We start from the raw sequence: 14,478 nt of genomic DNA, 5'->3' as shown, positions 1-14,478 counted from the left end.
AAAACGTACCAACCAAATGGAGAGCAAAAATAAATAAATAAAAAGCAGGAGTTGCAATTTTCACATTTGACAAAATAGATTTCAAAGCTACAAGGATACAAGGGTAAAAGGACTGATGTAATAATAAGAGATCTTAACACCCAGATACATAAGACCCATAATGAGATTTAGATTCAACGAGAAGAAAATTGATAACGATATCCGGGATTGGAACTAAGATCCAGAACAAATAAACTCAATAGAGCTCTCCATTTTAAACACACAAAATATATATTATCCACAAAATCTAACGATTTATCTAAAGATATACAAAGACTCAAGACAAGGGGATGGAAAAAAACTCACCAACCAAATGGAGAGCAAAAATAAATAAATAAAAAGCAGGAGTTGCAATTCTCACACTTAATAAAATAGATTTCAAAGCTACAAGGATGCAAGAATAAAATGATTAATGTAACAATAAGAGATCTTAACACCCAGATACATAAGACACATAATGAGATTTAGATTCAACGAGACAACAAATTGATAACGATATCCAGGACTTGAACTCAGAGCCAGAACAAATAAACACAATAGAGGTCTCCATTTTAAACACATAAAATATGCATTAACCACTTTAAACACTCAAAATATTGATCAGCCATTATTGAAACCCATTTTAGGAATGAAGTAATATTCCTTTTTTCCTCTTTTTCTTTTTTTCCCCTTCTTTTTCTCTCTTAAAAAAAAAATACATATATCCTGCATGAATGGCCATTAAAAAAAGAGGAAACAAAAGAAAAAATATATATATGTGGATATATATATAGCCATTATATATATATTTTAACAAATATATATAAATCTTACCATTCTGTCTGGCACCAATACAGCAAGAGAGCAAGAGGGTCAGGTATTTTCTTTTTTTTTGAGACAGAGTCTTACTCTGTCTCCCTGGCTGGAGTGCAGTGGTGTGATCTCGGCTTACTGCGACCTCCATCTCCCAGATTCAAGTGATTCTTCCACCTGAGCCTCCTCCCGAGAAGCTGGGACTACAGGCACATGCCACCACGCCCAGCTAATTTTTGTATTTTTAGTAGAGACAGGGTTTCACCATATTGGCCAGGCTGGTCTTCAACTCCTGACCTCTTGATCTACCTGCTTCAGCTTCCCAAAGTGCTGGAATTACAGGCGTGAGCCACCGTGCGCCGGATCGAGTATTTTCTAAATAACAAAGGATAAAAGGGTTCTCTCTGAAATTTTTGTTTTAACGTTAACATTAGACCCAAAGATACCTGACCTTGGTAGTGTAAAAAAAGGCTCATTTCCCCCTTTTATTCCTATAAGAGATAGAAAGAAAAGAAGACTCAGTTTCTACCCCTTATAAAATCAGGGAGATTATCACTTCTGATTTACATAGACAGCACCTCAGAGAAGACCCAATGGCGTAATTTAAGGAAACAGTTCTCATCGTGAATCCAGTCATACCTGCCAGCCAATTCCTAACATTATTATAGCCTTGAAATGGAAGTCGAGGGTCACAAATTATTTACAAAGCAAATAATAAAGTTCAAGCTTCTCCTTTTCTGTTTTTAATCCCTTTCGCCTATACAGCTATCCACAGAGCAAATAAAGTTTGCTTTGCTATCTCCTCTCCCCTGTCATTTTTCTCTTCCTTTCCCCTATACAGCTACAGGTTATAATATCCCTTTCTTCTTCCTCTTCTCTCTCCATTATCTTCATCAAGAATGTACTTTTTAAAGGATGACTTCTCTTTCTTTAAGCAAGTATCTAAAATAGCAATGGCAATAGAAAGCCTCAGTGAGACCTTCTCCATGTATACTATTGAAAGTAGATTTCGATCTCCCAGTCATTCAGTAGCCCAAAATTCTCCCTTATTTGTTTATTTATTTTTTAGAGACAGAGTCTCACTCTGTTGCCCAGGCTGGAGTGCAGTGGCTTGACCATAGTTTACTGGGCTTAAGCAATCCTTCTGCCTCAGCCCCCTAAGCAGTTGGGACTACAGGTGTGTGCCACTGTGCTTACCTTTTTTTTTTTTTTCCAAAGAAACAAGGCCTTGCTAAGTTGCCCAGGCTGGTCTGGAATTCCTGGCCTCAAGCAATCCTCCCGCTTCAGCCTTCCAAAGTCGATGAGATTATAGGCACGAGCCATCATGACTGGTTCCTGATTTCCTTAATAGAATTTATCACTATCTGAAGCTACCTTACTAATTTATTTATTCATTACATGTCTAGGGTGCAGTAAGCAGGCAACAAACATTTGTTAAATGTATGTTAATCCACATACTACAGTGTATTCATACCAACTTTTATTACTGAAAAACTACCTAAATCCATGTTGTCATATGAAAAATTAGGCATCTGGAAGAGCATCACAGAAAAGAATATGGGTCAGAAAACCTGCCAATTAGGGCATTAATAATGGAGAGGAAATAAGCTGATTTCACAATGAACTTAGATTCTTAAAAAGCCATACAAGACAAGCAAATCACAGTTCTCAGAAAAAGTGAAGTGTGATAAGGATGGATACATGGCCTACTTTAAAGTGATTTTTGCATCTAAGAAACTCTAAACTTAGTTTCTTCTTCATATCTCTCTCAAGAAGCTTAATAGAAATATATCTTTGAAATTGTGCCCACACCCCAAAACCTGGAGCCTCCTGTGACTGTGTTAAATTACATGAGTACTGAAGGGAGAAGAATCTCTATTTTCATCTACCCTACCTGGTTCCTTTTCAAAATTCAACAAGGGCAAATAAGAAGTCAATACTTGCAAAGTTCTATCTACTAATCTGGATACCCAAATTCTTGTCTTCTCTCCATTCATCTATCAATCTGTAAGTGTCAGAGACTTCTAGGCAATTCCTACCATCAGGCATATTTCTCAGATTCCGAAAAAAAATGTAATAAAAGTGTATTTTAAATGAATCATTCATAGTTTTTTTTTGATAAAAAGTTTGACAGACTGACACAAGTGTGTATTTTAGAAAAACTGTGGGTGATAAATATTTCAAATTCCTAAAATAGCTTCAATTCCACTTCTCTCACCACTTAAAAATTAGTTTTAATATGTTTCGCTTTCCTTCATCTCAAATATTTCTATAATACATTAGGAAGTATTAGGGGAGAATTTTATCAGTACTCAAGCAACTACTGAACAGGCAGAATCCCTCCTTGGCAAACTGAAAGATGTCCTTTCAAGAAATTCCTGATACTTAGTAATACATCTTCTCTATTGGCAATTTCCAAGATTTTCCTAGGAATCACACTAGGAAGCTTGAGGGAAGAAAAAAAATTTACTAGGGATAGTATTAACATCAAACAAAATCTAAATATTACCTGGAAATAAGAATAACAATCCAAGCATAACTCTCTCTTTTTCCCTACAAAATAAAAGTCACTACCACATAACATTTATGAGAATTCAGTTTCATCTGGTAACTAATATACTCCTAAATGACTCAAGAATGTACCACAAAAATTAATAACAGTAATAGGGTTCTTGGTTGCAAGCAACAGAAACCAAATCTCACTATCTTAAGCAAAAAGGGGCTCTGCTGGAACGGTATTATTGGTGGCTCATAAAATCCACAGGTGGCTGAACCATCAGAACTGGAAAACAGACAGGAATCAAGGGAGCTTTGGAGGCTGAGCATCTGAAACTAGGCAAAGGTCTCACCACAACTGTCGGATCCACAAGTAGCTACTGCAACTGACACATCATGCCATTAAAGTCTCTTTGCTTAAGATGGCCAGAGATAGTTTCCATTGCTTTGGCCACAAACACTTACTGCTACAGAATTTGTATAAAGTGAGATTCTTTGAAGAAAAGCTGGTCCCACTCTTTTGAGGAATTTCATTTCTCAACATGATCTCCGTTCCCATCCACTTTCCTCTTTTTGATCAAGTCACACTAAACTTAGGATCCACTTTTTATTTCCACTCCTTTCCCAAGTAGTCCTCTCCTCCTGGAGTTCCATTCTCCCTCCTCTGATAATCATCCATACATTTCTTAAGCCTAAATTGAATGTCACTATTCTGTGAATTCTTTCCTGACTGTATAATCACTTTTCCTATCAAAGTTTATTCACTAGTCCAGCACTTCCAATGCTCTATTTTACCTGTATTTGTGTTTCTATCCAATTTTTACCTGACAGTGAATTTCTTGAGGACCATATGTGACACAGTGATTGGCATATGATAGGTGTTTAATAAATAGCTACTGAATTTTAAATATTGAAAGAAGACCAAGTAATGAGTTTCTCGGCATTTACAAGGTACTGTCTTTGTCTTTCTTTTCTTTTTTTTTTTTTTGAGAGAGTCTCGCTGTCGTTCTCTTGCCCAGCCTGGAGTGCAGTGGCATGATCTTGAGTCACTGCAACCTCTGCCTCCCAAGTTCAAGCAAATCTTCTGCCTTAGCCTCTCAAGTAGCTGGGATTACAGGTGCCTGATACCACACCCAGTTAATTTTTCTATTTTTAAATAGAAATGGAGTTTCACCATGTTCACCAGGCTGGTCTCGAACTCCTGACTCAGGTGATCCTCCCACCTTGGCTTCCCAAAGTTCTGGGATTACAGGCACGAGCCACCATGCCTGGTCATTTTGCCTTTCTACTTATTTCAATATAATTAAGCCATGCACAAACTGGCCCTATCCTCATTATATATTTGCTGTTCGTTGCTTTTTACCTTGTACTAGTCCTCCATGAGTCAAATTAGATTCCTTTATGATCTCTTGCAGTGTATGATATTTTCTACTTCAACTAATTGTTAATATGTTCCACCGGAATGCACATTCTAAAAGAGTTCTTCCTCCAATAAAAGTAGAGTAGGTAATTCAGACTAACCCTTCTGGCTGAGAGAAAAATCAACCAATTATTAAAGGCAATTGTCTGAAGTCATCAGAGAGGCAAATAAAGAATGACAAAGCCAAGTTATGAAAGAATAAAACTGAGAAAGGTGAGCTGAGCATTTAGTGCCCCTTTTCCCAATGTGTGGGATTTCTAAACAGAGGGTCCATGGATTAAAGTCAAGAGAACCACAGACTTGGATGGGGAAATTTTTATATCTTTATTTTTACTAACCTCTACCTGGAATTTGGCATTTCCTTCTATTATGAACATATACATAGTAGAATTAGTAGTACCTGTGACTCTCTCAATAATAGAAATCTTGGCCAGGTGGAGTGGCTCATGCCTATAATCCCACCCACTACTTTGGGAGAATGAGGCGGACGGATCATGAGGTCAAGAGATCGAGACCATCCTGGCCAACATGGTGAAACCCCATTTCTACTAAAAAACATAAAAATTAGCTGGACGTGGTGGCGCATGCCTGTAGTCCGAGCTACTCGGGAGGCTGAGGCAGGAGAATCCCTTGAACCTGGGAGGCAGAGGTTGCAGTGAGCTGATTGCACCACTGCACTCCAGCCTGGTGACAGAGCAAGACTCTGTCTCAAAAAATATATAAATAGGCCAGGTGCAGTGGCTCACGCCTGTAATCCCAGCACTTTGGAAGGCTGAGGTGGGCAGATCACCTGAGGTCAGGAGTTCGAGACCAGCCTGATCAACATGGAGAAACCCCATCTCTACTAAAAATACAAAATTAGCTGGGCATGGTGATACATGCCTGTAATCCCAGCTACTTGGGAGGCTGAGGGAGGAGAATCGCTTGAATCTGGGAGGTGGAGACTGTGGTGAGCCAAGATCTCACCATTGCACTCCAGCCTGGGCAACAAGAGCAAAACTCTGTCTTGAAAATAAAATAAAGAAATCTCAGATATTGGCTAGGCACAGTGATTCACACCTGTAATCCCAGCACTTTAGGAGGCTGAGGTGGGAGGATCACTTGAGGCCAGGAGTTTGAGACCAGCCTGGGCAATATAGCAAGACTCCATCTTTACAAAAAAATTTAAAATGAAAAAAAAAAAATCTCAGATATTTTCATGTAACATTACTGTCATACCAGTTATCTCACAATATCATTTACACTTATCACCACTTCAGAAATAAGGTATTATTATACCCACTGGTTGCTCTAGGGGCCTCTGACAGTTCTGGAAGATTGAACTGATACACTGAGCAGTTAATAATTTTGAATATTGTTAAGTACCTGAGTTTTCAAATTACTGTTAGGGCTTGCAGATAAAAAAAATTAGAGTTCCGGACCCACCCAGGTTGGGGAGTTGGACTCTGGTAAACCCCTAAGGCTTTTTTGCTATTCCAAAAAGCTATCCTGAAAATCAGCCCTCCCTGATATGTAAATCTATATTCAAATCATTTCAAATCCTCATGAGATTGAGGTAATCCAGGATTGCTAGTGCCTAGGCCATCTGCCAGAGCAAACACAAATCCTCTCTGAAGAAAGATAATGTCATTCTGGGCCTCACATTACCTGTAGTGTTTTTCATATACAATTTACAGAACTCAACTAGAGAAAATAAGAGTATAACGCAAGATAAGATAACAGAGCAAAAAAATGAAGAGATAGGACAGAAAACAGAAACAGACCCACATGGAATCCAGATAATAAATTATGGGCTTTGTAATAACCATGCTTTATTTACTATGTTCAGGCAAAAAAAAGACAATATTTAGCAAGGAAACAACCAAAAACTGAATAAAAAGACTTTAACTAAAAAAATATAATAATTAGAATAAAGAACTCAGTAGATGAGTTTAGTAGCAAATTAGACAGAAATGAAGAGAGAACTAATGACCTGGAAAATAAATCAGAAGAAAATATCCAGAATAAAGCATAAAATACAAAATAATGAGTTGGGCATGGTAGCTCATGCCTGTAATCCCAACACTTTGGGAGGCCAAGGTGGGCAGATCACTTGAGGTCAGGAGTTCAAGACCAGCCTGGCCAACATGGTGAAACCCCATCTCTACTAAAATAAAAATTAGCCAGGTGCAGTGGCAGGCACTTGTAATCCAAGCTACTCAGGAGGCTGAGGCAGGAGAATCACTTGAACCCAGGAGGTGGAGGTTGCAGTGAACCGAGATTGTGCTACTGTACTCTAGCCTGGGTGACAGAGTGAGACCCTGTCTCAAATTAAAAAAAAAAAAAAAAAGATGGAAAACATACAAAAGACCGCAGAGACAGAGACTACCATGAAAAGATCTAACGTTTGTGTAACTGGAATCCCAACAGGAGTAAAGACAGAGTGGAGGCCAGTCATGTTGGCTCATGCCTTTAATCTCAGCACTTTGGGAGTTCGAGGCAGGAGGATCACTTGAGCCCAGGAGTTTGAGACCAGTCTGGGCAACGTGGCAAAGACCTTAACTCTAAAAAAAAAAAAAAAAAAAATAGCTAAGTGTGGTGGTGTGCAACTATGGTTCCAGCCACTTGGGAGGATGAGTGAAGCAAGAGGACTGCCTGAGCCTAGGAGGCTGTGGCTGCAGTAAGCCATAACTCCACCACTGTACTCCAGCCTGGGTGACAGAGAGAGATCCTGCCTCAAAAAAAAAAAAAAAAAGTGACAGAGACAGAGAGAGAGTAGAACGGAAGAAAATCTGAAGAGCGAATAATTGAGAATTTTCCAAGACTCATAAATGATATCAAGCTACAGGTTCAAGAAGCACTAAGAACACCAAATAGTTTAAATATAAAGAAAAGCAAATCTAGGCACATTATAGTAAAACTGTCAAAAACCAAAGACCAACTAGAAATAGCTAAGAACCATCCAGAGATTTTTAAAAGGGTTATTTTCAAAGAAGCAAGAATAAGACTGAGAGCAACTTCTCAACAAAGTCAATAGAAACCAAAAAATGGTAAATGGTAAAACAGCTGCCAACCTAGAATTTATCTTGGAAAATAAAAAATTGCCCTTCAAAAATGAAGGTGAAAATTTAAATAAGACCTATAGATTAGTTAATAGTTTTGAATTAATGTTAAGTTCTTGATTTTTGCAATTATAGCATGGATACGGAAAATGTTCACATTAGTAGAAGCTGTATGAAATGGATGTGGGAACTCTACATGATTTTTGAAACTTTTTGTAAGTCCAAAATCATTCACACACATTCTAAAAAGGTAAAATAAAGACAACTTTGGGAGGCCGAGGCGGGTGGATCACGAGGTCAAGAGATCAAGACCATCCTGGTCAACATGGTGAAACCCCGTCTCTACTAAAAATACAAAAAATTAGCTGGGCACGGTGATGCGTGCCTGTAATCCCAGCTACTCAGGAGGCTGAGGCAGGAGAATTGCCTGAACCCAGGAGGCGGTGGTTGTGGTGAGCTGAGATCGCGCCATTGCATTCCAGCCTGGGTAACAAGAGCGAAACTCTGTCTCGGGAAAAAAAAAAAAAAAAAAAAAAAGAGACAACTGCAGGATGCAAGCTCCATAAGAGTTGAAATTTCTGGTCTGTTTTTTTCACTGCTATATCCCTAGCATCTAGAATGCTGACTAAGACATAGGCACTCAGTAAATATATATTGAATGAATGAGTGAACAATAGTAGCAGTAGCTACCAATTAATTCAACACTTACTGTATCTCAGGTGGAATACCAAGCAATTTACTTTCATTAACTCATTTAATCATTCCAACAATTATGTAACATGGAATCTTATATTTTATAGATGAGGTAAGCAATCTGCCCAAGATCGCATACCAGAAAGTGGCAGGCCCTCTAACACGGATCTATCTGACTCCAAAGTCTACGTGCTAAACCACTATGTTACGGTGCTTTCATGTGCCAAAATATGTGTCCTTTCTGTTTTGTTTATCCAAAGTCTACCTACCTTTCCAGATCAAGACAACTCCTCTATAATGACGTAACTACTTTTAGTTAACTAATAGCCATTTTTTTCCCCTTACTCTCAATTCTCAGTGTACTGGGCCATATAACTTAATGCCATTATATAACATCTTGTATTTTTCTGTAATTGTTCACTATTCAATGAGCTTTATCTCTTTTTTTGATAGAAAGATCAAATATATATTTATTATTATATCACAATATCACATCAATTCAATGTATTTATTACACTTTCATTATAGGTTGAAGTTTACAGACTGGTATACACTAAATGCATTTCAGGTAAGCTACTCCCTAAGAACCTATAGGAAAGCACAATAATCAGATGATAAGCTGTCTCCAAATCCAGCTTCCAGGAAGTTTTCCTATAGACTGAAATGCCATCAATGGAATTTAGACACTAGTAATGTTTAAGTCCAAATGGGCCTGGGTATCCTAACCTCATCTTGATCTTTTTTTTCCAGTATTCCAATATTCCAAAATCACATCTGTATCCAATCTTTTTTTTTCTTTTTGAGATGGAGTCTCACTCTGTTGCCCTGGCTGGAGTGGAGTACAGTGGCACGATCTCGGCTCACGGCAACCTCCACCTCTTGGGTTCAAGCAATTCTCCTGTCTCAGCCTCCTGAGTACCTAGGTCTACAGGTGCATGCTGATCTGTACCCAATCTTATTGGGGTCTGCAGCATTGTCTATTCAACCCAAAAACTGGACATGAGCATTTTTAACTTCTATTATGTGCCCAATACAGAGGCTTATTCAGCAGGTAGTTAAATGTCTGGTGAAAGGAAGTGAATCTTGAAGACATATAAGCTTTGTTCAGAAAAGATTTATTTATTTTGAGATGGAGTTTCGCTCTTGTTACCCAGGCTGGATTGCAATGGTGCAATCTCGGCTCACCACAACCCCCGCCTCCTGGGTTCAGGCAATTCTCCTGCCTCAGCCTCCTGAGTAGCTGGGATTACAGGCACGTGCCACCATGCCCAGCTAATTTTTTTTTGTATTTTTAGTAGAGACGGGGTTTCACCATGTTGAACAGGATGGTCTCGATCTCTTAACCTGGTGATCCACCCACCTCGGCCTCCCAAAGTGCTGGGATTACAGGCTTGAGCCACCGCGCCCGGCCTGTTCAGAAAAGATTTATTTTTATAAGAAACAAGAATAGGCCAGGCATAGTGGCTCACATCTGTAATCCTAGCAATTTAGGAGGCTGAGGAGGGTGGATTGCTTGAGCTCAGGAGTTCGAGACCAGCCTAGACAACATAGTGAAACCCCATCTCTACAAAAAACACAAAAATTAGGCAAGGTGTTGCAGACTTGTAGTCCCAACTATTCAGGAGGCTGAGGTGGGAGGATTACTTAAGCCTGGGAGGTTGAGGCTGTAGTCAGTCATGTTTGCGCCACTGCACTGTAGCCTGCATGACAAAGCAAGACACTGTCTCAAAAAAATAAAAAGCTAAAGAAATCATATATAGAAATAGCCTCTATACCCTACTGTTGGTCCATTCAAAAGCTCACAAGGGACTCAGGTTATAACGTAATGATTAAGTCCTCCCCCTCAGACCTCTGATAATCTCCAGCAGTGTTGTAAAATAGTATCACATGAAACTTTTTGTCAACTTTCAAAGTCGTGAACTCCTTTATGTCAGCTTCCACTATAAAATAATGACCTTCAGTATCCTTCGTTTCTTCATTAATAAATCTGTGATAGAGATTTCTGGCCACAGAATTCATAGACTTTGTTGGTTGATCAGGATTTTATATTTACTCATTACTGCCGTGTTGATTTCTTTAATAACATCATTAATTTGACCATAGGTTAAGCGGGATTGCATGTACGAAGGCACACCATTGAACTTGTCACAAGGTATAAATGGCATTTCCTTAATACTTGTTTGTTATTTGGGGGGCTTCTTTCTGGGTTCAGGTTCCACAGCTTTGTCTGGTTCTTCAGGATCAAGATCTGATCCCTTAACACATCTCTGGGTGACTCTTACTTGTGGCCCGTGGGAAGGAGTGTTTTCTTTAAGATGTTCTACACATCCTTGTAATCTTCTTCAAGGGATTCACTGAGTTCCTTAAGTGAATTGGTTTGTTCTTGATGCTGAATTTCCAATTACAATTTATTTAGAAGTTCATTTACTACAATGATCTCATCTCCTATTTTATTTAACATAGTCTTCAAGGTAGGTTCCTGGCCACAGTTTCTTAATGACAAGGTTTTCTTAATATTGCCAAACTTTTCATTAACATGAGAGCATAACAGTTCCAGATCTGAGGAGGCCATTCTTTAAGCCTCTCGAGTCAGTCCGGGAGCAAAAGGCTACTCGCCGCTGGGTCTCCAGCCGCGGACAACTGCAGTCTCCGCTGGAAGACCGGGATGGGAAGACACAACTCCGAAAGCAAAATTCAAACCGCCTGCCTGGCACTGGCACACAGCGGCGCGGCGCAGGCGCACCGAGTTTTATCTCTTTAACCAGATTACATCTCACGGGGAAGTGACCATATCTTATATTCCTATTGATAAAGCACATTTGAAGCTCTGTAACAAAATATTTTTGTAAAGGGATGAAGAAAAACATTTCCGTGCAAGAAACTGTTTTTCAGGCTTATCTGGTCTAAGATCAAATTTGACTCACACACAAGCAAAGAAACCACTACCTTCACACACACACACACACACACACACACACACACAGAAACCACTACCTTAAAAAGGTGGTTTTTGTCTCAAATTTTCGATATTATCTCTTTTTCCTTCTGACATGTTAGTGGATGTTCAGGGTAATTTGGACATAGCAGTATAAGTTCTCCTGGTTAAACCCTCTTGAGAGGGTATATAGATTGCATAGAAGGTAAAGTGTGAGAGTGTACAGATGAACAATTATCCCCACACATGTAAGCTGCAGTTTGTCTGGTGTAAATATACTCTCCCTGCCTGGAACTGCCTGTGTAATGTTCTCTCTTTGGGCTCTGTGGTTTCTCAATACATTCCAACTGTTCGGAGGCTGGAGCTTGGCTCTGCACGCTCAGATAAACAGCTTCCTGGAGCAGGCTGCCAGCATGAGGAGCAATGACCTCAGCAGAGCATGTCTGCTTTTCATTACCCTGAGCACATCACTGTACCACTAGAGCTAAGATGGGAACAACACAAGCTGGATAGAGTTGACTGACTTAAGTCTGCCATTACACCTTGAGTTTTTAAAATGTTGGTATCCAGAGGAAAGGGGTGATGGACAGAAAGTGAGAAAATGGCATATGCAAAGAAAACAAAGATAGAAAAACTTTCTTAGGTTATTCTATGAATGAACTAAATGATAAATGAAGTAGCTAAGAGTCATGCAGGCAATCATCGAATGTTTTAATCTCCAAAAACATATACAAAATACAGGGCAAGCAAGAAGTGTTACAGAAAGTAAGAGAGGCCAGGTACAGTGGCGCACCCCTGTAATTACAACATTTTGGGAGGCTGAGGCGGGAGGATAACATGATTCCAGAAGTTCAAGACCAGCCTGAGCAACAAATTGAGACCCCTGTCTCTACAAAAAAGAAAAAAAAAATTAGCTGAGTATGGTGGCAGGCACCTGTGGTCCTAGCTACATGGGAGGCTGAGGCAGGAGGACTACTTGAGCCCAGGAGATTAAGGCTGCAGTGAGCTGTGTTCATGCCACTGCACTCCAGCCTGGGTGACACAGTGAGACCCTATCTCAAAAAAGAAAAAAGAAACACTAACAACAACAATAAAAAAAAGAGAGAGAGAGTAAAAAGTCCTCAAGATCTTCAACTTTGATGCCATTTAAAGAGAGAGAAAAGGAAGACTATCCAGATCCACAGAGATGCAAAGATCCCAGAAAAGCGGAGCTTAAGGGGAATAACACATAATGAAGATGAATTATATATAGCCAGACATCTTATGTGTGTCACTTCATGTGATTTGCATAACAACCCTAGAAGATAGATATTATCATCCCTAGCAATAATCTAGACCTAGAAAATTATAATACAAGGACATCAACAAAGACATTTGTTGTTGATATTATTGAATGACAAAGGGATGATTTCAAGTCTGCTTCCATGGCCACCCGAGAAACAATGCTTTTCCCAAACATCTCTCATTGTAGTATTATCTGTTGTTGTAGCCCCAAAACTCAGCAATCCTAGAACTGTGTCCTAAAATAAATGTATACTCGTGTCACTTTCCGATAAGACAGTTTCTGCAGTGCTGGTAGCATTGCATCTGGTAGTTGAAGAAAGGAACCACGGTTATGTCCTCAGACAAGAAATTGGTTAGATGCCTCCTGAAGGATCCTGAGAGACAATTTTTTTTTTGGAGAAGTCACTGAATATAATGATGCACCTGCCATGGGGCTGGGAGCTAAGAGATAGACAAACATTTTAGCAAATTCTAATCGCAGAGAGAAGCTTCATTTGACTTTCATTTCACTTTTCTCAGGGAAGAAGAACCTTTGTGTTACTGCCAAAATCCCAACTGTCCTTCCTTCCTCTCTATCCCCTCCACCCCCATACCAGCTCATTAAAGATCTTCTGGTTAAAGGTGCCAAATTGTGTCATTCCTTCCTACTCTACTGCCAAGCCTGTGCCACTAGCACCACAGATTGATCTGCTGGAGTTCTGAGCAAATTATGGAAGAAATTAAAAGCACTAAAAATTTTTAATTGTTCTCTTGTAGGTGAAGTAAAGCTTTTTAAACTTCTTTTTGTAGAGGCAGGGGTCTCATTGTGTTGCCCAGGCTGGTCTCAAACTCCTGGCCTCAAGTGATCTTTACACCTTGGCCTCCCAAAGTGTTGGGATTATCGGTGTGAGTCACCGCACCTGGCCTAGTTTCTTAACTTCTGATGACTGACTTTACATTGCTAATGGCATGACAGACTTGTTAATTCAGATTCATATAAAGATCCTTCATATTATTTATAGATTGAAATAAATCAAGTTATTTCTCTAAGGAGACATATTTTAGTGTAAAGAATTATACCTAAATTTTATACTAGCTAGCTGCAAAAGGAGCTCCCATGCAAAGAGAAATATCACTGGGGCTTGAGAACACTTCAGCCAAGGATGGCGTTCCTTCATTTCCTCTTACTGAATGGTTTCATAACAGCTAAGTTATCTTAACTAGTAGAAGTCAAGGTTGGAGGAGGTAGGAAGGTATTTCCTGACAGGGAGAATCTGGGCCCAATTATTACTTCTGTAACCTTTGACTCTGACTTGTAAATGAGTCAAGAGACCAGTGGGCTGTGAAATAGCTTCCTCCGTTACCAGGTCAAGTGCTGCTGGATAGTTTCCTGTAACCATAACACAAAAGGACTGAAGAGAGATGGATTCTACAAAAACAGGAAACTTCTTGCATCCTCAATGACCCCGGATTTTTAAGTTTCAAAATAGATTTTGGTGACTTAACTCACCACTATGGCTCCCTGTAGTCCTTTTGCTATAGCATACCTCTAATAATACAGAAAAGAGCCAGAATGCTCTACAGATTTGGTTCTATGATGACCTAACAGAGGTGCCTGGCCCAGTAACAGTGGCAATAGGATTGCTTTACCTGAAGACAAATCTATTCCTGGCAATTACCTGAGTCTGTGAGAATCCAGATGCTGACAATGAGAAATGGGTAATTTTCTGTTACCATGTGTCGACTCCAGCTAAGAACCGAACTATGGAAAAAAGGCGGGAGAGGGGTGGGTGCAGGGG

General features: G+C 39.5%; 1 protein-coding gene and 1 pseudogene across 11 annotated transcripts in view; both read right to left on the bottom strand.

Moving 5' to 3' along the window:
- The window catches only part of CSTPP1 (centriolar satellite-associated tubulin polyglutamylase complex regulator 1), a 224,398-nt gene that overhangs the window by 149,582 nt on the left and 60,338 nt on the right, over positions 1-14,478 (bottom strand). The window lies entirely within an intron of this gene.
- On the bottom strand, positions 10,170-11,140 carry LOC144578152 (SKA complex subunit 1 pseudogene; annotated as a pseudogene). The gene has a single exon (XR_013523408.1). The product of XR_013523408.1 is annotated as an SKA complex subunit 1 pseudogene (transcript).

Source organism: Callithrix jacchus, chromosome 10 (genome assembly GCF_049354715.1).
Source record: "Callithrix jacchus isolate 240 chromosome 10, calJac240_pri, whole genome shotgun sequence".
NCBI lineage: Eukaryota > Metazoa > Chordata > Mammalia > Primates > Cebidae > Callithrix > Callithrix jacchus.
This window is presented reverse-complemented; position numbering and strand designations above follow the sequence as displayed.